A 20,576-nucleotide genomic window follows, 5' to 3' on the forward strand; every position below is an offset into this window, starting at 1 on the left:
ACGGGTCCGCGATCCGGCCGTTCCGCAAAAAGATAGGACATGTTCTATCTTTTTGCGGAACGGAAGTAAGGGATGAAATCCCACGTAAGCACTTCAGAGTGCTTCCGTAGGGTTCCGTTCCGCACCATTCCGCATCTCCGGATTTGCGGACCCATTGAAGTGAACGGGTCCGCATCCGTGATGCGGAATGCACACGGAACGGTGCCCATGTATTGCGGATCCGCAAATGCTGTCCGCAATACGTCCACGGAGCGCGCACGTTCGTGTGAAAGAGGCCTTAGTGATCCATGGCTTCATTCTGACGAAAAGTTACTTTTACTCCATATGCAAATGAGCAGATAAATGCACTGAGGGCGGGCACAAGCCGCTCCGTTCACCCTTGCTCCTATGCCAGCCTCTTTGATTGACAGGGCCAGTCAAGATGACAATGAGAGAACCTGACCCTGCCAATCAAGAAAAAAAGGGTGCACAGAATTGAATGATTTTCCTAAAATATGACGTAAAGTCATGATTTTATGAAAGACACGGAGGCGAGTATTGCTTAACCCTTTCTTTACTTTACACAATTAGCAGCAAAGAATTAAACAACAAAATCCACCAATGGGCATACAGCCCTCCCCCTAGCCACAGTATAAAGGGAACATCCCATAAGTCCTTCCTCCTCTTTCTTTGTCTTCATAACTCCACCAACGAACCAAACTGGAACCGGAACCAGGAGAACTCTAACCGGAAGACCAACATGTCTTGAACCACCGACTTGAAGAAAAGACGGTAAACAAAAATTGAAGAAGATCCTCTCCATTTTTCAACGAGTCTGATGAGATCAACCTTAAAAAGAGATAGAAAAGCAAACAGATAATCTCCAGCAACGTCAAAGCGTTAATCCTATTGGTGTGACATAGCGTCAGACAAGGTAAGAAAAAAGTTAATAATTCAACAATATCCACAATCGTCATAAATAACAATAATGACAGAAAACATTTATATAAGAAATATATACATAACAAATAAACCCCAGGGAGGGACAATACATGGGAGGGGCAATACTCGCCTCCGTGTCTTTCATAAAATCATGACTTTACGTCATATTTTAGGAAAATCATTCAATTTTATTTCAAGACACGGAGGCTTCATATTGCTAGTTTAAAGTCGATTCACAATAGAAGCGAAAACATGTGAATCTGGCCTAAAATAAAACTCCCTAAACGTGGAGACACGCGACCAGTCAGCCAGCTTCATGACGTCCTCAAGGCGCGCACCGGACAGAGTTAATGAAGTTGCGGAAGCGCCGCGAACAGAATGTGCCGTAAAAATGGAAGTATCTATACCAGAGAGAGACAAAATCCACTTCACCCAACGCGACAGAGTTACCGCGGCAACCGGAGCAAAGGGCCTACGGAAAGAAATAAACAACTGGGAAGCAGAGGATGACCTTAAAGACCGAGTTCTGGACTCGTACTCCTTCAGACATGTAACTGGACAGACCGCCACAGAAGAAGGAAAAGAGGGATAAGATACTGAAGTGATATTTGTTTTAGTACGCCGGGAAATATTGAATGTTACCCCTTCAGGAGTAAAGGACCGGGCGTCATGATCTAATGCCCGGACATCCGAAACCCTTTTACAAGAGATCAGGCAAAAAAGAGTAACCAATTTAGCCGATAACTGGCGCAGGGATAAATCTTCATTGGAATGCCAAGATGACAGGAAAGATAAAACGGACGAAACGTCCCACGAGCTAGAAAACCGAGGCCTGGGAGGACGCGCAAAACGGGAACCCTTAAGTAACCGGCACACCAAAGGGTGACGTCCCGCAGAACAACCGTCAAAGCCCTTATGTCCGGAAGAAATAGCCGATCGAAAAACATTTATAGTCCGATAAGCTTTACCTTCTTCATAAAGAGAACTAAGAAATTGAACCACATTGCCTACAGTGGCCGTAGTGGGATCCAGGTTCCGAAGGCTGCACCAACCAGCCCAGGATCGCCAAGCTGTCCGATAGGCTCTTCTGGTCCCTGGGGCCCATGCGCTCTCCAATAGGAAAATAGCTGTCTCCGAAAGTCCCTCGGTCTGCCAGGACAACCCGACACTCTGCACGCCAGAAGACGTAGGGACCCCTCCAGTACCAGCGGATGAGGATGGTTCAGCGGATCCAGCAGTAGCGATGACCGGAGAGGAAGTAACCTGGGAATCTCCGCCAGAATTTCCAACAGTTGCTGAAACCACGACTGTGCGCTCCAGAAAGGAAGGATCAGCACCAGCTCCGAAGATTGAAGACGTATCTTGGCCAAAGTCCGAGGAATCATCGAGAACGGTGGGAATGCATACATCACGTCCTCCGACCAATGCTGGAGAAAAGCATCCACTGCCTCCGCGGCCGGGTCCGGTCTCCAACTGAAGAATCTGGGCAGTTGGGCGTTCTAGCGTGACGCAAAAAGGTCGATCGAAAACGGGCCCCAGAGAGATTTGATGATAGAAAATATCTCCATGTCTAACCTCCAGTCGCTGGCGTCTGAGATGTAGCGAGAGTTCCAATCGGCCAGCGTGTTGTGTAGTCCCGGTAGGTACTCCGCCACTACCGAAACACCATTGGACAGGCAATAATCCCAGAAATCCTTGGCCAGGTGTGTCAACATCCTCGAACGGGTACCTCCCATGGAATTGATGTACCGGACTGCTGAGATATTGTCCATGCGAAGGCGAATACAGGCCTTGGCCCTCCCACTGGTGAAGCTGCGGATGGCAAAGGAACCCGCCAGAAGCTCCAGAGCATTGATGTGCAAGTGGGACTCTACTGTGGACCAAGGACCTCCCGTGGAAACACCCTCGCAATGGGCACCCCAACCGTGAAGGCTGGCGTCCGACTCTATCACTATATCCGGGCGAGGGCCGAACAGGGCCCTGCCATTCCAGGCAGAGAGGTTGGCAATCCACCATTCCAACTCGTCTCTCGTTTCCTGATCCAGAGAGATCAGGTCCGCATAAGAAGCACCGGCATGCAGGTGTGCGATTTTGAGGCGCTGCAGGGCCCGATAATGGAGGGGAGCCGGAAAGATAGCCTGAATGGAAGATGACAATAGACCTATGACTCTGGCCAAATGACGTAGAGACATCTGCGGAAGGGATAGAGTGCGACGCAACTCTTTGCGCATCGACCGCACCTTCGAATTGGGAAGACTGAGAGTCAAGGACAGAGAGTCCAGTTGGAATCCGAGAAACTCTATGGACTGAGAAGGAATTAGGCAAGACTTCTCTCGGTTGATAATGAAGCCCAGAGCTGAAAGAAGATGAATTGACATCTGCAGGTGGGACAGCAGAGAGGGACGGTCCTCCGCCATAATCAGAATATCGTCCAGATAGATTATGAGTCTCACCCCCCGATAGCGGAGCCATGCCACTACCGGACGCATCAGTTTGGTGAAACACCAGGGGGCGGACGAGAGACCGAAGGGGAGGCACGAGAAGCGCCAAACCGTCCCCTGCCAATGGAAACGTAGAAGATCCCTGGAAGGAGGAGAAATCGGAACCGTCAAGTAAGCATCTTTGAGATCTAACTTGGCCATCCAGTCCCCGGGCAGTAGCATGTCCCTTAGAAGATGGATGCCCTCCATCTTGAAATGTCTGTACCTGACGAATACATTCAGTGCCTTGAGATTGATAACGGGACGGAACTGGCCTCCCTTTTTCTCCACCAGGAAAATACTGCTGATTACCCCTTCGTGATCGAGAGGGGCCGGTTCTACTGCCCCCTTGAGATACAAAGCCCGTAGCTCCACATTTATAAGGTCTTGGGATTGCTGTGAACGGATTGTGGGATACAGTGGGGATGGAAGCACCGGTGGGGCGACTAGCTCTATGTGGAACCCCTGAACCGTGGACAATACCCAGGGGTCGTTTGTAATGAGCGCCCAAGCATGAATAAAATGTTGGAGTCTGCCCCCTACACAGTTTTCCGAAAAAGGAAGAAGGGGAGGTAGACTTACCGAATGGGCGTCTGGGGTTTGGGTTTCCTCTGTAAGGTCTTCCCCGTCCGGAAGCACCACGGGAAGGGAAGAAGGACGGTTGATGTCTCTGTTCATGGGTAGGCGGTCGGTATGACGAGAAGGAGCCTCGACCCGAACCTCGGGTCTGGAAAGAGGAACGGCCGGACAGGCGGCCCCTGATACTGCCGGCCCTGGTGGAAACCCTACCACTGAAAACCCTTCGCATCGATGTTTGGGCTTTATCCAATGCGGTAAAGGTCCCTACGAACTTTCCTAGTTCCTTACTAAAGGGATCCCCAAAGAGGAAACCCTGGGCATCCTTGCCGGACTCCGACAAAGCCATATTGGTCAATTTTGGCTCAATTTTTAACAAAATGGCTTTGCGCCGTTCAATACTGAGGGAGGTGTTTGCATTACCTGCCATGCAAATGGCTCTTTGGGCCCAACCACGGAGTTCGTCCGGGTCGACCATTTGGCCTTCAGCCTTGGCGGATTCCGCCAAATCAAAAATCTTTGTTAAGGGCCCCATAATGTCAAGTAGCTTGTCTTGGCAAGCTTTTAGGGCCGAGTCTAGGCCTCTTTTGGGGCTAAATCCTGTTTTGGACAGGAATTGGACCATCTTTGGGTCCACGACCGGCGTTTCGCATACCTTATTGGGTATTGCCGGGCGAGGGCATTCTGCCCGGAGCTTGTTCCGTGCCTCCTTGCTGAGGGGCTTACGGACCATAGACTCTAAGTAATTAGAGATGTGGGGGGCTGGAAGCCATTCTGCGGACCTGGGGTGGTGTAGGGAGTCCGGGTCAAAAAGAGCCTCCCCTGCCGGATCCATAAGGGAAACGGAATGGGTCGGATCCGCCGGGTCGACCTCTACCGGTCGCCGAGGCAAGGATGAAAAGGAGACAGATGTCCCCTGAGCAGGTGACACATCATCGTCAAATTCCTCTGAATCATTATAGGATTCAATCAAAGCCTCCTCCTCAGATTCACCGTTGGAATCAGAATCTAGCTCGGGGTGGGACCGAGCAGACTTCCAATGCCGTGCTTTTTCTGCCTGGCGCGGACAGGCTCTTTTGCGCGGCCGAGGCGCGCTGTCATTGGATGGAACCAGGCCATCAGTCATACCAGTTCTGGAGGCATTAGGGGCTGGTATAGGCATGGGATGAGGGGCCACCGAAGATGAGGTATTGGCTATTAGGACCTGGGATATAGAGTGTGTTAACACTGATGACATAGAGCCCATGGCAGAGATAATGGCCTCAGAGATAGATCTCTGCAGAGTCAGGGCCTGTGGGTCAGATGGTACCGGAGAAGCCCCCCCTGTACCTGGGATAATACCCATGTTCTGTGGGAGACAAGGGGAGTCCCCATGAGAGGGGGTCCCAAGGGCCGCAGGTGGAGCCTTCTGGGCTGACATAATCCTGCACAGTAACAGGGGATAATGGTCCAGGGAAAAAACTACCTGAAACTAACTAAATAACCTAACCAAAGGGCTGACCAGGAATGCCCACAGAGTTAGTCACCCTGTAGCAGGAGGAGCCGCCATTCCGGACTTCTGAAGGAGAAGAGAGACCGCAAGCCGAAAGAATACAGCAGTGCGGCTCACCTCAGAAGACGTCCAAAATCCCGCTTAAAGTAACGCGAGATCTCGGACGTAGCAGCCGGAGTGGCGGGAACGAGCGGTAGGGGAAGATGAGATGGCGGCCGAGATCCCGCGAGACGCCGCGAGATCTCGGACACGACAGAGCGACGGAAGATAAGGTAACCGCCGGTATAAAGTCAAAGAGGATAAATACCGAAAATAGTCACAACAGACCCCCCGATCCTAAGGGAAGGGAAAAAGGGGGGGGGGGGGGGGGAAGGTGGGAGAAACAGACCGGACCCTGTAAGGAAAAATGGCAAGACAAAAACCTGCGCAGCAAAACGGTCAGAATAGACAATAAACCATAAGGGGGCAATAAATCACCCTAAAATGGAATAAACAGTAGAATTATATATATAAACCGTAATACCACCACCCCTGCAAGCAGGAGGGTGGAATACTTATCTTGTGCAGCAGCAAAGAAAGAGGAGGAAGGACTTATGGGGTGTTCCCTTTATACTGTGGCTAGGGGGAGGGCTGTATGCCCATTGGTGGATTTTGTTGTTTAATTCTTTGCTGCTAATTGTGTAAAGTAAAGAAAGGGTTAAGCAATATGAAGCCTCCGTGTCTTGAAATAAAATTGCTTAGTCTGGCTCCTAGTGCACTTAACGGCTCATCTGCATATGGATTTAAAGCTACAAAGTTATGTTTGTTGTCTGCAAATAAGAATATTCTGTTTATGTACAGAACAAAAAGACATGTACAGACCTAATGCTTCTCAATGCTGGAGGTTTGTTACAATTGAATCAAGTCTAGACAATCCTCTGTGAGCTAAACATCACCAGCACAGATCTCTCGCCTGTCCTGATAGTTGATACAATGTATCACTGCACGAAAAAATGTATCACTCTAGAATCTAGACTGTGTGACTCACAGAAGATTGTCCAGACTGGATAGATGAAACAAACCCTCAGCTGTGAGAAGTAGAAGTAAAAGGTCAGGAGAAGTTTCCAGTTCATTGACAAAGCCACTTAAATTCTACTCATCCATTTCTTAGTTTAATCCCAGTGAAAGAAAGCTGGCTAGTTACCGATGAGGCTGTTATCAGAGAGAATACTGGAGAGCATCTTTCTTATATTCCTGAAAAGCAAATTTAACCAGTTATATGATGCAACCCCGTCATCTGTGTTTTCCACTTTTAGGCACCAGGACACCACAATATTGCACTTATAACTTTCCTGATTTCCGAGTCAATTTATGTCTCACGGGAGAAATCCGCAGACTGTCAGCGAGAGGATGCCAGAAACTATTGTAAAGATAATTGGAAGCAAATATGTCAGATTTCCTGTGGAGAAATCTAAAGCGTAAGTGAAAAAAATCAATAGCAGAAAATCTCAAACATTAAACACAGGGAGAATTGCAATGTGTTTTTAATAATACTTTATGCTGCCCTCTGCTGAGTAATAATAATACTGCCTTTACATGTACTTGAATATAACTACTATAATACTGCCTCCTATGTACAAGAATATAACTACTATAATACTGCCTCCTATGTGCAAGAATATAACTGCTATAATACTGCTCCTATGTACAAGAATATAACTGCTATAATACTGCTCCTATGTACAAGAATATAACTACTATAATACTGCCTCCTATGTACAAGAATATAACTACTATAATACTGCCTCCTATGTACAAGAATATAACTACTATAATATTGCTCCTATGTACAAGAATATAACTACTATAATATTGCTCCTAAGTACAATAATATAACTACTATAATACTGCTCCTATGTACAAGAATATAACTATTATAATACTGCCTCCTAGGTACAAGAATATAACTACTATAATACTGCTCCTATGTACAAGAATATAACTACTATAATACTGCTCCTATGTACAAGAATATAACTACTATAATACTGCCTCCTATGTACAAGAATATAACTACTATAATGCTGCTCCTATGTACAAGAATATAACTACTATAATGCTGCTCCTATGTACAAGAATATAACTACTATAATACTACCTCCTATGTACAAGAATATAACTACTATAATACTGCTCCAATGTACAAGAATATAACTGCTATAATACTGCCCCTATGTACAGTAATATAACTACTATAATACTGCCTCCTATGTACAAGAACATAACTACTATAATACTGCTCCTATGTACAAGAATATAACTACTATAATACTGCTCCTATGTACAAGAATATAACTAATATAATACTGGTCTTATGTACAAAAATATAACTACTATAATACTGCTCCTATGTACAAGAATATAACTCCTATAATACTGCTATGTACAAGAATATAACTAATATAATACTGCCTCCTATGTACAAGAATATAACTACTATAATACTGCCTCCTATGTACAAGAATATAACTACTATAATACTGCTCCTATGTACAAGAATACAACTACTATAATACTGCTCCTATGTACACGAATATAACTACTATAATACTGCTCCTATGTACAAGAATATAACTACTATAATACTGCCTCCTAGGTACAAGAATATAACTACTATAATACTGCCCCTATGTACAAGAATATAACTACTATAATACTGCTCCTATGTACAAGAATATAACTACTATAATACTGCTCCTATGTACAAGAATATAACTACTATAATACTGCTCCTATGTACAGGAATATAACTACTATAATACTGCCTCCTATGTAGAAGAATATAACTACTATAATACTGCTCCTATGTACAAGAATATAACTACTATATTACTGCCCCTATGTACAATAATATAACTACTATAATACTGCTCCTATGTACAAGAATATAACTACTATATTACTGCCCCTATGTACAATAATATAACTAATATAATACTGCTCCTATGTACAAGAATATAACACTATATTACTGCCCCTATGTACAAGAATATAACTACTATAATACTGTGTCACGGAACCATGAACCAGACGTACAACAAGAGATAAGTGAAAATAAGAAGGCTTTATTGAAAATAAAGCTGTAAAGCAAAAGTCCAAACGGATGGTGAAACCGAGCAGAGTCTTTGCGAAGCCAGAGGTCAGGAACCAGAAGGGTAGTCAGACGAAGCCAGGATCAGGAACCAGCAGGGTAGTCAGACGAAGCCAGGATCAGGAACCAGCAGGGTAGTCAGACGAAGCCAGGATCAGGAACCAGAAGCAGCAGCAGTCTTAGAAGCATGTGAACACAAGAGGACCAAGCAAGGAACTGAAGCCACAGACCTCCTATATATATGAGCTAGGCATCCAGCTCCTCCCAGTGGGAAGGAGGAGCCGCAGGGTGGAAGGCTACAAGAAACCCAGAAACCAAGATGGCCGCCAGCACATGTCAAACGAAGGAGAACAGCAAGAAGGTAAGACCATGACAGTACCCCCCCCTCAAGGGCCCCTCCTCCGCGGAGCACAAAACGGTTTCTGAGGGAAGCGTGCGTGGAAGGCTCGGAGCAAGGCAGGAGCATGGACATCTGCGGAGGGAACCCAGGAACGCTCCTCTGGACCATAACCACGCCAATGGACCAAAAACTGCAACCGACCGCGGACCAGGCGTGAGTCCAGGATATTGCTCACCTCATATTCCTCACGATTGCCCACTTGGACCGGACGAGGCCGAGGAACCGAGGAAGTGAAACGATTACACACCAGTGGCTTCAACAGGGAGACATGAAACACGTTGGAGATCCGCATGCCAGGAGGAAGCGCAAGGGCATAGGCTACCGGGTTTACCCTGCGAAGCACTCGGAAGGGACCAACAAAGCGAGGCGCCAGCTTGGGAGTGGGCACTCGAAGGTTGAGGTTGCGGGTGGACAACCATACACGGTCTCCGACCTGGTAGGAAGGAGCAGGCGCTCGTCTGCGATCAGCCTGGAGTCTCTGGTGCTGCGCAGAGACCTCAAGGGACTTCTGGATCTGTACCCAAGAAGCACGTAGGACGGAAAGGTGATCCTCCACAGCCGGAATATCCTGGGGAGAGAATACCTCCGGTAACACGGCAGGTTGGAACCCATAATTGGCCATGAAGGGAGACGTCCCAGAGGAAGAGTTCACCGCCGTGTTCCTGGCAAACTCAACCCAAGGCAGGAGGTCAACCCAATTGTCTTGGTGATCGGAGACATAGCAACGAAGGAATTGCTCCAAGGCCTGATTGGATCGTTCTGCGGCCCCATTGGACTGAGGGTGGTAGGCCGAGGAGAAGGAGAGATGAATCCCCAACTGGGAGCAAAAGGCGCGCCAGAACCTGGACACAAACTGACTCCCCCGATCCGACACAATCTCCTTGGGCAAACCGTGCAACCGGAAGGCCTCCCTGGCAAAAATCGTGGCCAACTCTTGTGCAGAGGGTAACTTCTTGAGAGGAACACAGTGGCACATTTTGGAAAACCGATCCACAATCATGAGAATGACCGTATGGCCTCGGGATGCAGGGAGGTCCACAATGAAATCCATCCCCAGGTGTGACCATGGGCGCTCCCCGGTGGCTATGGGTTGCAGAAGGCCCAACGGAAGGTGCCGAGGGGACTTACTCTGGGCACAAACGGAGCATGCCGCTACATATGCGGCGATGTCGGAACGTAGGGAAGGCCACCAGAACAGACGTGAAACAGCCCAGGACAGCTGATTCTTTCCAGGATGCCCCGCGGTCTTGGAGTTATGGTAGGTTCGCAACAACCGAGTGCGCAACTCCTCAGGCACAAAACATCTGCCGTTGGGTCTCCCAGAGGGAGCACCAGATTGAGCCGCCAAAATCTGCTCACCCAGGGGAGAGGTCAGGCTGGTGCGAATGGCGGCCAGGATCTGATTCGGAGGTATGACCGAAGTCGGAATCGACTCCTCCCTGGACAGCTCGGAGTACTGCCGTGATAAGGCATCCGCCCTGATGTTCTTGGAACCGGGTAGGTAGGAGACCACGTAATTAAAACGTGACAAGAACAGAGCCCATCTGGCCTGACGTGGTGTCAATCTCTTGGCCTCAGAAAGGTAGGTCAGATTCTTGTGGTCCGTCAGGATGAGAACCGGAACCACCGAACCCTCGAGCAAGTGCCTCCATTCTTTAAGGGCCTGCACGATGGCCAATAACTCCCTGTCACCAATCTGATAGTTGCACTCCGCGGAAGACAGTTTCCGGGAGTAAAACCCACAAGGAAGCAGAGGACCCTCTGGTGTTCTACGCTGAGACAGAAGGGCGCCTACTCCCGTCTCAGACGCGTCCACCTCGAGGACAAAGGGCAACCCAGGGTTGGGATGCGACAGAATCGGAGCCGACACAAAAGCGGACTTTAGGGCCTCAAAAGCTCGGATGGCCTCGAGCGGCCAGACCTGGGAATTACTGCCCTTCCTGGTCAGATCCGTGAGAGGCTTGGCCAGCATGGAAAAGTCCCTGATGAACTTCCGATAATAATTGGCGAAGCCCAAAAAGCGCTGCAGGGAACGAAGACCACTGGGCTGGGGCCACTGTAAGACAGCCGAAACCTTCTCAGGATCCATGGAGAACCCCTCAGCGGAAATGATGTAACCTAAGAAGGTTACCTGGGATCGGTGAAATTCGAATTTCTCAAGCTTACCGAACAGCTTGTTCTCTCGTAACCGTTGCAACACTCGTCTGACATCCAGAATGTGGGCCTCCATGGATTCAGAATATACCAAGATGTCATCCAAATAGACCACCACACACTGCTGCAACAGGTCACGGAAAACATCGTTGATGAATTCCTGAAAGACTGCGGGCGCATTGCACAACCCAAAGGGCATAACCAAGGATTCGTAATGACCGGTCCTGGTGTTAAACGCGGTCTTCCACTCATCGCCCGCCTTGATCCTTACCAGGTTATATGCCGCCCTCAGGTCGAGTTTGGTAAAGACCGTGGCCCCTTTAAGGCGATCGAACAGCTCGGAAATCAAGGGTATCGGGTAAGCGTTCTTGATCGTGATGCGATTGAGACCCCTGTAATCGATGCAAGGCCTCAACTCACCGCCCTTCTTTTTCACAAAGAAAAATCCAGCCCCTGCCGGGGACGAAGATTTGCGAATGTGTCCGCGTGAAAGCGCCTCCCTCACGTACTCCTCCATGGCCTCATTCTCCGCTACCGACAGTGGATAGACTTTGCCACGAGGAGGAACGGCACCAGATTGTAACTCTATGGCACAATCGTATGGGCGGTGCGGAGGTAGGGCAACCGCGCGCACCTTATCGAATACATCCCGGTACTCCTCGTATTCAGGAGGCAACAGAGAGTCCGAGGAAGTACACAGCAACTTGACAGACCCATGGATGCAACTAGCCCCACACTGCGGTGACCACGAGAGGATCTCGACCGATCTCCAATCGAAAGTCGGATTATGCTTCTGGAGCCAGGGGTACCCCAAGACCACCGAGTAGTGTGGAGACGAAATAACCTGGAGGCAGACCGACTCTCTGTGAACGGCACCAATGGCTATCCCCACTGGAAGGGTCTCATGAGTCACGTGTGGCGGCAGAAGGGGTCTGCCGTCTATCGCCTCAAGAGCCAGTGGGGAACCTCGAGCCTGCAGAGGAATGGAATTGGCGGCAGCGAACACACTATCAATGAACAAACCACCAGCACCAGAGTCCACCAACGCCTGGGTCGTCACCGAGCCCCCGACCCAGGAGAGGACAACAGTGATCAGTGGTTTGTCAACACGGGAAACCGGGGACGAGGAGACTCCACCCAAGATCTGCCCCCGACAGGATCTCAGGTACGAGCGTTTTCCCGGACGGTTCGGACATGCCAACCGAAAATGCCCACCGAGACCACAGTACATGCATCGGCCCTCGCGTCTCCGGAGTGCCCTCTCCCCAGCGAGCAAACCCCAGCTGCATGGGTTCACCCCCAGACAAGTCATCCCCAGGAGGCGTGGGAGGAGAGGGAGGCACGGGTGGGACAGCAAACGTAGGCACCAATCTGTTAGAAGACCTCCGCAGGTTCTCCTTAAAGGAAGGTCTCTCCCTGAGTCTGGTGTCAATCAAAATCAGGAAAGAAATAAGAGACTCGAGCTCAACTGGTAGGTCCTTAGCTGCAACCTCATCCTTCAAGGCATCCGAGAGACCATGAGAGAAAGCAGCGACCAGAGCCTCATTATTCCAGCCCACCTCTGCTGCCAGGGTACGAAACTCAATGGCGTATTCAGCTACGGATCGTGAACCCTGTCTGATGGACATAAGGAGCTTCGCAGCAGAGGCAGCACGAGCCGGCACATCGAATACCTTCCGAAGAGAAGCAACAAAACCGGAAAACTCGGCAACCACCGGATTGTTGTTCTCCCATAAAGGGCTGGCCCAGGCCAAGGCCTTGTCCGAGAGCAGCGAGATCAAGAAGCCCACCTTTGATCTCTCAGTGGGAAAGGCATGTGGCAGCAACTCGAAATAAATGCCCACCTGGTTAAGGAAACCTCGGCACTGAGTTGGCTCTCCCCCAAAGCGCTGTGGAAGAGGGGCAGAACCGGTCATACCCCGAAACACCGCAGGCGCAACAACAGGTGTCGGGGTAGACTCTGGCGCAACAACCGGAGCGGCAGTAGGAGCGAGCCCAGGAGCGACAACCGACCCATCGGCAACGGGAGCGAAATGAGCCGTGCGTTCAAGCAGGGTTTGCAACGCCACAGCGAACCGACCCAACAGGTGATCCTGCTGATCAAGTCTGGCAACCAGCGTGGGTAGCGAGGATGGCCCTGTACCGTCAGAATTCATGGCTTGGTCCTAATGTCACGGAACCATGAACCAGACGTACAACAAGAGATAAGTGAAAATAAGAAGGCTTTATTGAAAATAAAGCTGTAAAGCAAAAGTCCAAACGGATGGTGAAACCGAGCAGAGTCTTTGCGAAGCCAGAGGTCAGGAACCAGAAGGGTAGTCAGACGAAGCCAGGATCAGGAACCAGCAGGGTAGTCAGACGAAGCCAGGATCAGGAACCAGCAGGGTAGTCAGACGAAGCCAGGATCAGGAACCAGAAGCAGCAGCAGTCTTAGAAGCATGTGAACACAAGAGGACCAAGCAAGGAACTGAAGCCACAGACCTCCTATATATATGAGCTAGGCATCCAGCTCCTCCCAGTGGGAAGGAGGAGCCGCAGGGTGGAAGGCTACAAGAAACCCAGAAACCAAGATGGCCGCCAGCACATGTCAAACGAAGGAGAACAGCAAGAAGGTAAGACCATGACATACTGCTCCTATGTACAATAATATAACTACTATAATACTGCTCCTATGTACAAGAATATAACTACTATAATACTGCTCCTATGTACAATAATATAACTACTATAATACTGCTCCTATGTACAATAATATAACTAATATAATACTGCTCCTATGTACAAGAATATAACACTATATTACTGCCCCTATGTACAAGAATATAACTACTATAATACTGCTCCTATGTACAATAATATAACTACTATAATACTGCTCCTATATACAAGAATATAACTACTATAATACTGCCTCCTAGGTACAAGAATATAACTACTATAATACTGCTCCTATGTACAAGAATATAAGTAATATAATACTGCCTATGTACAAGAATATAACTACTATAATACTGCCTACTATGTACAAGAATATAACTACTATAATACTGCTCCTATGTACAAGAATATAACTACTATAATACTGCCTCCTATGTACAAGAATATAACTACTATAATACTGCCTCCTATGTACAAGAATATAACTACTATAATACTGCTCCTATGTACAAGAATATAACTACTATAATACTGCTCCTATGTACAAGAATATAACTACTATAATACTGCTTCCTATGTACAAGAATATAACTACTATAATACTGCCTCCTATGTACAAGAATATAACTACTATAATACTGCTCCTATGTACAAGAATATAACTACTATAATACTGCCTCCTATGTACAAGAATATAACTACTATAATACTGCTCCTATGTACAAGAATATAACTACTATAATACTGCTCCTATGTACAGGAATATAACTACTATAATACTGCCTCCTATGTACAAGAATATAACTACTATAATACTGCTCTTATGTACAAGAATATAACTACTATAATACTGCCTCCTATGTACAAGAATATAACTACTATAATACTGCCCCTATGTACAAGAATATAACTACTATAATACTGCCTCCTATGTACAAGAATATAACTACTATAATACTGCTCCTATGTACAAGAATATAACTACTATAATACTGCTCCTATGTATAAGAATATAACTACTATAATACTGCTCCTATGTACAAGAATATAACTACTATAATACTGCTCCTATGTACAAGAATATAACTACTATAATACTGCTCCTATGTACAAGAATATAACTACTATAATACTGCTCCTATGTACAAGAATATAACTACTATAATACTGCTCCTATGTATAAGAATATAACTACTATAATACTGCTCCTATGTACAAGAATATAACTACTATAATACTGCCTCCTATGTACAAGAATATAACTACTATAATACTGCCCCTATGTACAAGAATATAACTACTATAATACTGCCTCCTATGTACAAGAATATAACTACTATAATACTGCTCCTATGTACAAGAATATAACTACTATAATACTGCTCCTATGTATAAGAATATAACTACTATAATACTGCTCCTATGTACAAGAATATAACTACTATAATACTGCCTCCTATGTACAAGAATATAACTACTATAATACTGCCTCCTATGTACAAGAATATAACTACTATAATACTGCTCCTAGGTACAAGAATATAACTACTATAATACTGCACACTATGTACTAGAATATAACTACTATAATACTGCCTAGTATAATTTAATGATTTTCCTAGTTTATGACGTAAAGTCATGATTTTATTAAAGACACGGAGGCGAGTATTGCAATCTCTTCCTTTACTAAATTCCATAGCAGCAAGAAGAGTAACCATGGTAACAAAAGAAACACCCCTAAGGGTAACCCCTCCCTCCCATCAGTCCATAAGTAGCCCATCCTCAGAGACCACTTCCTCTTTCTTTGTCAACTGCAACATAAACGAACGTCCACAAGCCACTGGAATCTCTCAAACCGGTTCACTCCAACGGTAGACGACCATAACTCCGAACCAAACTTGCCAGGAGCTGCACAGATACGCACCATGATCGTGAGCATCAACCTAGGAGAAAAGGGAAACAAACAGCATGGTAATCTCAGTTCAAAGAATAATGTAAAAATAACAATCGCACAAAAGCCAAAATAAAATTGGCCAATACCAAATGAAATAAATATATAATCCACAAGGGAAAAAATAATCTCAGATACATACAATAGCATATACTGTATAAAATTATATAAAAATGAAAACCACACTTAAAGGGAGGGAAGGGAGGGCAATACTCGCCTCCGTGTCTTTAATAAAATCATGACTTTACGTCATAAACTAGGAAAATCATTAAATTTTATCACAAGACACGGAGGCTTCATATTGCAAGTTCAAAGCGAAGAAATAACTGACGAAAAAGCATGAGGACCAGGCCTAAAATAAAAATCCCTAAAAGTAGAGGCCCTGGACCAGTCCGCTAGTCTCAATATATCTTCCAAACGGGCTCCCGAGACTGCCATAGACGTAGCGGAAACCCCTCGCACCGAATGAGCTGTAAAGACAGAAGTATCGATGCCCGCCAGAGACAGAATCCACTTGACCCAACGAGACAGAGTAACACTTGTAACCGGAGCAAAAGGTCTGCGAAAGGACACAAAGAGTTGTGGCGAGTCCCTAGGCCGAAGGGGAGAAGTCCGAGAGAGGTACTCCCTAAAACAGGAAACCGGACAAACCGCGGGAGAATCAGAAAAAGAAGGATAGGAGACAGAAGTAATACCCGTCTTGGTACGTCGAGAGATATTGAACGACACCCCATCGGGGGTGAACGAAACCGCATCAAAGTCCAAGGCACGGACATCCGAAACGCGCTTACAAGACACCAGGCAAAATAAAGTGACAAGTTTTGCCGAAAGCTGACGTAACGAAAGTTCCGAATTAGAAGGCCAACGAGAGAAGAATTCAAGGACCAAGGACACATCCCAAAGAGAGGAGAACCGAGGTCTAGGAGGCCTAGAGAGACGAGAACCCCTAAGCAACCGGCGTACCAGAGGGTGCTGGCCTGCCGGAAGACCCGAGAAACCCAGGTGACGGGAAGAAATAGCTGACCTGTACAAATTAATCGTACGATAGGCCTTGCCATCCTCGAAGAGGGAGGACAGAAACTGTAAAACATCCTCTACAGCAGCTGTAACGGGATCCAGGTTCCGTTCCAAGCACCAACGAGACCAAGATCCCCAAGCTGCCCGGTAGGCCCGAATGGTACCGGGGGCCCAAGCACTCTCCAGGAGGAATCTAGTTGTCTCCGATATTCCAGCGATGTCCCAGCGACACCCGAGATCCTGCACGCCAGAAGACGAAGCGTGCCGTCCAACAGAAGGGGATGGTGCTGACCCAGTGGAACCAACAGAAGATCCGGCCGTGACGGAAGAAGATGTGGGTCCGCAATCAACAACTCCAACAGCTGTGGGAACCAAGTCTGTGGACGCCAAAATGGAACTACCAGAACCAATTCCGCCACCTGGCGACGCACCTGAGATAACACCCGGGGTATCAAGGCGAAAGGAGGAAAGGCATATGAGAGGGTGCCTGACCAATCCTGGAGAAGGGCGTCCACTGCCTCCGACCGAGGATCCGGCCTCCAACTGTAATACCTGGGCAGCTGGGCGTTCCAACGAGAAGCAAAGAGGTCCAAGGAGAACGGGCCCCAAAGGGATTTGATGGAGGAGAACACCGTCGAATCCAACTTCCAGTCACTGAAGTCCGAGATGTAACGAGAACTCCAATCTGCGTGGACATTGAGAAGACCTGGAATATACTCCGCCACCACCGTGACTCCTTTGTCCAGACAATAGGACCAGAACTCCTTCGCCAGATGTGTCAACATTGCTGACCGAGTGCCGCCCATGGAGTTCACATAACGCACGGCCGAAACGTTGTCCATCCTGAGCCGTACACAAGCCTTGACCTTGCCGTTGACGAAGCTCTGAATCGCAAAGGACCCCGCCAGAAGTTCCAACGCGTTGATGTGCAGAAAAGATTCCGACGTTGACCAAGGTCCTCCGGTGGACACGCCATTGCAGCGAGCACCCCATCCCTGCAGGCTGGCGTCCGACTCTATTACCACGTCCGGCTGAGGGCCCACGATCGCCTTGCCATTCCACGCGTCGAGATTGTGGATCCACCACGTCAGCTCGTCTCTGGTGTCTTGATCCAGGATCACCGACTCCCCATAGGAGGCACCCGCCTGTAGATGGGCAATCTTTAGACGTTGAAGCGCTCGATAATGGAGCGGAGCTGGAAAAACCGCCTGAATTGAGGCAGAAAGAAGACCCAAAACACGGGCCAAGTGACGAAGGGAAACCTGAGGCAATCGAAGGGTGTGGCGCAACTCCTTGCGGATGGAACGCACCTTGGCCATCGGAAGACAAAGAGTGCGAGTGACAGAGTCCACCCGGAACCCCAAGAACTCCATGGACCTGGATGGTTGAAGACAAGATTTCTCTTGATTGATAACAAACCCCAGATCGGTGAGAAGGGAGATGGACAACCGCAGATGTGCTAGAAGAGTGGGTGGATCCTGGGCAATAAGGAGCATGTCGTCCAGATAGATTATCAGACGGACACCCTGACCCCGAAGCCATGAAACCACCGGCTTCATAAGTTTGGTGAAACACCATGGGGCCGACGACAGGCCAAACGGGAGGCAAGTGAACCGCCATATCTGCTCCCCCCACAGAAAACGTAGGAGGTCCCTGGACTGACTGGCAACCGGTACCGTGAGGTAGGCATCCTTCAAATCGAGTTTGACCATCCACTCCCCTGGAAGGAGAAGGTCCCTGAGAAGATGTATGCCTTCCATTTTGAAGTGGCGGTAACGTACATAAACGTTCAGATTCTTCAAATTTATCACCGGCCGAAACTGTCCCCCTTTCTTTTCCACTAGGAAAATATCGCTGATCACTCCCCCATGGGGGCCTGGAGCTCTTTCTATGGCTCCTTTTTCCAGAAGGGACAAGAGTTCCGCGGCTATGAGCTTGCGAGACTCTAGAGAGCATGCTCGTGGCCTGAAGGGAGGAAGGCAAAGTGGAACGTCTATCAGCTCGATCTGAAAACCCCTGATGGTGGACAACACCCATGGGTCGGAGGTGATGTGAGTCCAAGCATGTAAAAAATGTTGGAGCCTGCCCCCTATGCATAGGGAAGAAGACAGAGGATAAACATGAGGACTTACCAAACGGACGTCGGGAACCAGGAGCTCCCCTGAAACCTCTGGACCTCCCGAAGGCGCCTCTGGACGGGAAGAATGACGACTGCTGTCTCTGGTCTTGAAAACCTTGGCGCTGATTAAAGGGACCTCGACCGGTGTTACGGGTCTGAAAGTGTGACCGGCCGGACAGACGGCCCCTAGTACTGCCGGCCCTGGTAGAGACCCTACCATGAAAGACTTTGCGCATATTTGATTGCGCCTTATCCAAGGCAGTGAAGGCCCCAACAAATTTTCCTAATTCCTTGATAAAGGAATCGCCAAAAAGGAGCCCTTGCGCATTTTTGCCAGATTCGGATAAGGCCATGTTAGTTAGCTTCGGCTCTATTTTCATGAGGATAGCCTTCCTCCGCTCAATTGCTAGGGAAGTATTCACATTTCCCGTAACACAGATGGCACGTTGCACCCAGCCCCTGAGCTCTTCTGGATCAATCTGTGTGCCATCCGCCCTAGCAGACTCCGCTAGATCAAAGATCTTGGTAAGTGGCCCTAAGATATCCAAGAGCTTATCTTGGCAAGCGCGCAGTGCCGAGTCAAGGCCCCTGCGAGGGTTAAAGCCAGTTTTGGCCAAAAATTGGACCATTTTAGGATCCACATTAGGGGTCTCGGCTACTTTATTGGGAACCACAGGGCGCGGACACTCAGCCCTAAGCTTATTGCGGGTCTCTTTACACAATGGTGTCCTAATCCTGGCCTCCAGGTATTGAGCCACATGTGGGGAGGGAACCCACTCGGCCGACCTAGGATGGTGTAGACTGTCGGGGTCAAACATGGGTTCCCCAGACAGGTCAGTAAGGGGAGCGTCACCTACAGTGATAGCCCCAGAGGCCCCACTAGTAGACGGCCGGGACACAGGGACGTAATCGTCCACATCGGGGTCCACCCTGACACCCTCAATATCATCATCCGAACCACCCGGATGGAAACTCAAAGCCTCCTCATCAGACTCCATTTCAGAGTTATCACTAGGCTCGTGCTGAGTGCGAGCAGACTTCCACCGACGCGACTTTTCTGCCTGGCGTGGACAGGCTCGTTTGCGTGAGCTAAGCACGCTTTCATGTGATAGAACAGTGCTATCATTAACTGGGTTTCTGGAGGCAGTAGCCGCAGGTGGCGGCGCGCTGGGTGAGCTCAGAGGGATAAGGGCCTGCGAGATGGACTGGGTGACAATAGAGGACATGGATCCCATTGCAGATGCAATAGCTTGGGATATAGCCTGCTGAAAGGCCTGGGCCTGAAGATCAACACACAGTAAAAGCACCAGGAGCAGGGGAAGATCCCTGGGGCATGGGTACCAGAGAACTGGCTGCAGGAGGGATCGGATCCTGTGTAGGGCGAGACATACTGAATGTGAAGGAGTTAGTCACTCCAAAGAACGAATTAGGGAAAGAGAAGGGGCCGACAGAAATACCTGACCTATTTGCAGAGAGAACTCTAAAATGGCGACCGGACAAGAACGCGGCAGGGAACGTTATAATGATACGCCCCCCACTCCGAAAAGCGTCAATAGGAGCGGAGAGGAATAGAGAGGTGCCGCCCCCAGGAGAGACCGCCCCGGGAGGCGAACCCGAATGCGGCCGAGGACACCAAAATGGCGTCGAGACAGTACGCTAGGACTACCAAGATGGCGCC

The sequence above is a fragment of the Bufo bufo genome, chromosome 9 (assembly GCF_905171765.1).
Source record: "Bufo bufo chromosome 9, aBufBuf1.1, whole genome shotgun sequence".
NCBI classification, from domain to species: domain Eukaryota; kingdom Metazoa; phylum Chordata; class Amphibia; order Anura; family Bufonidae; genus Bufo; species Bufo bufo.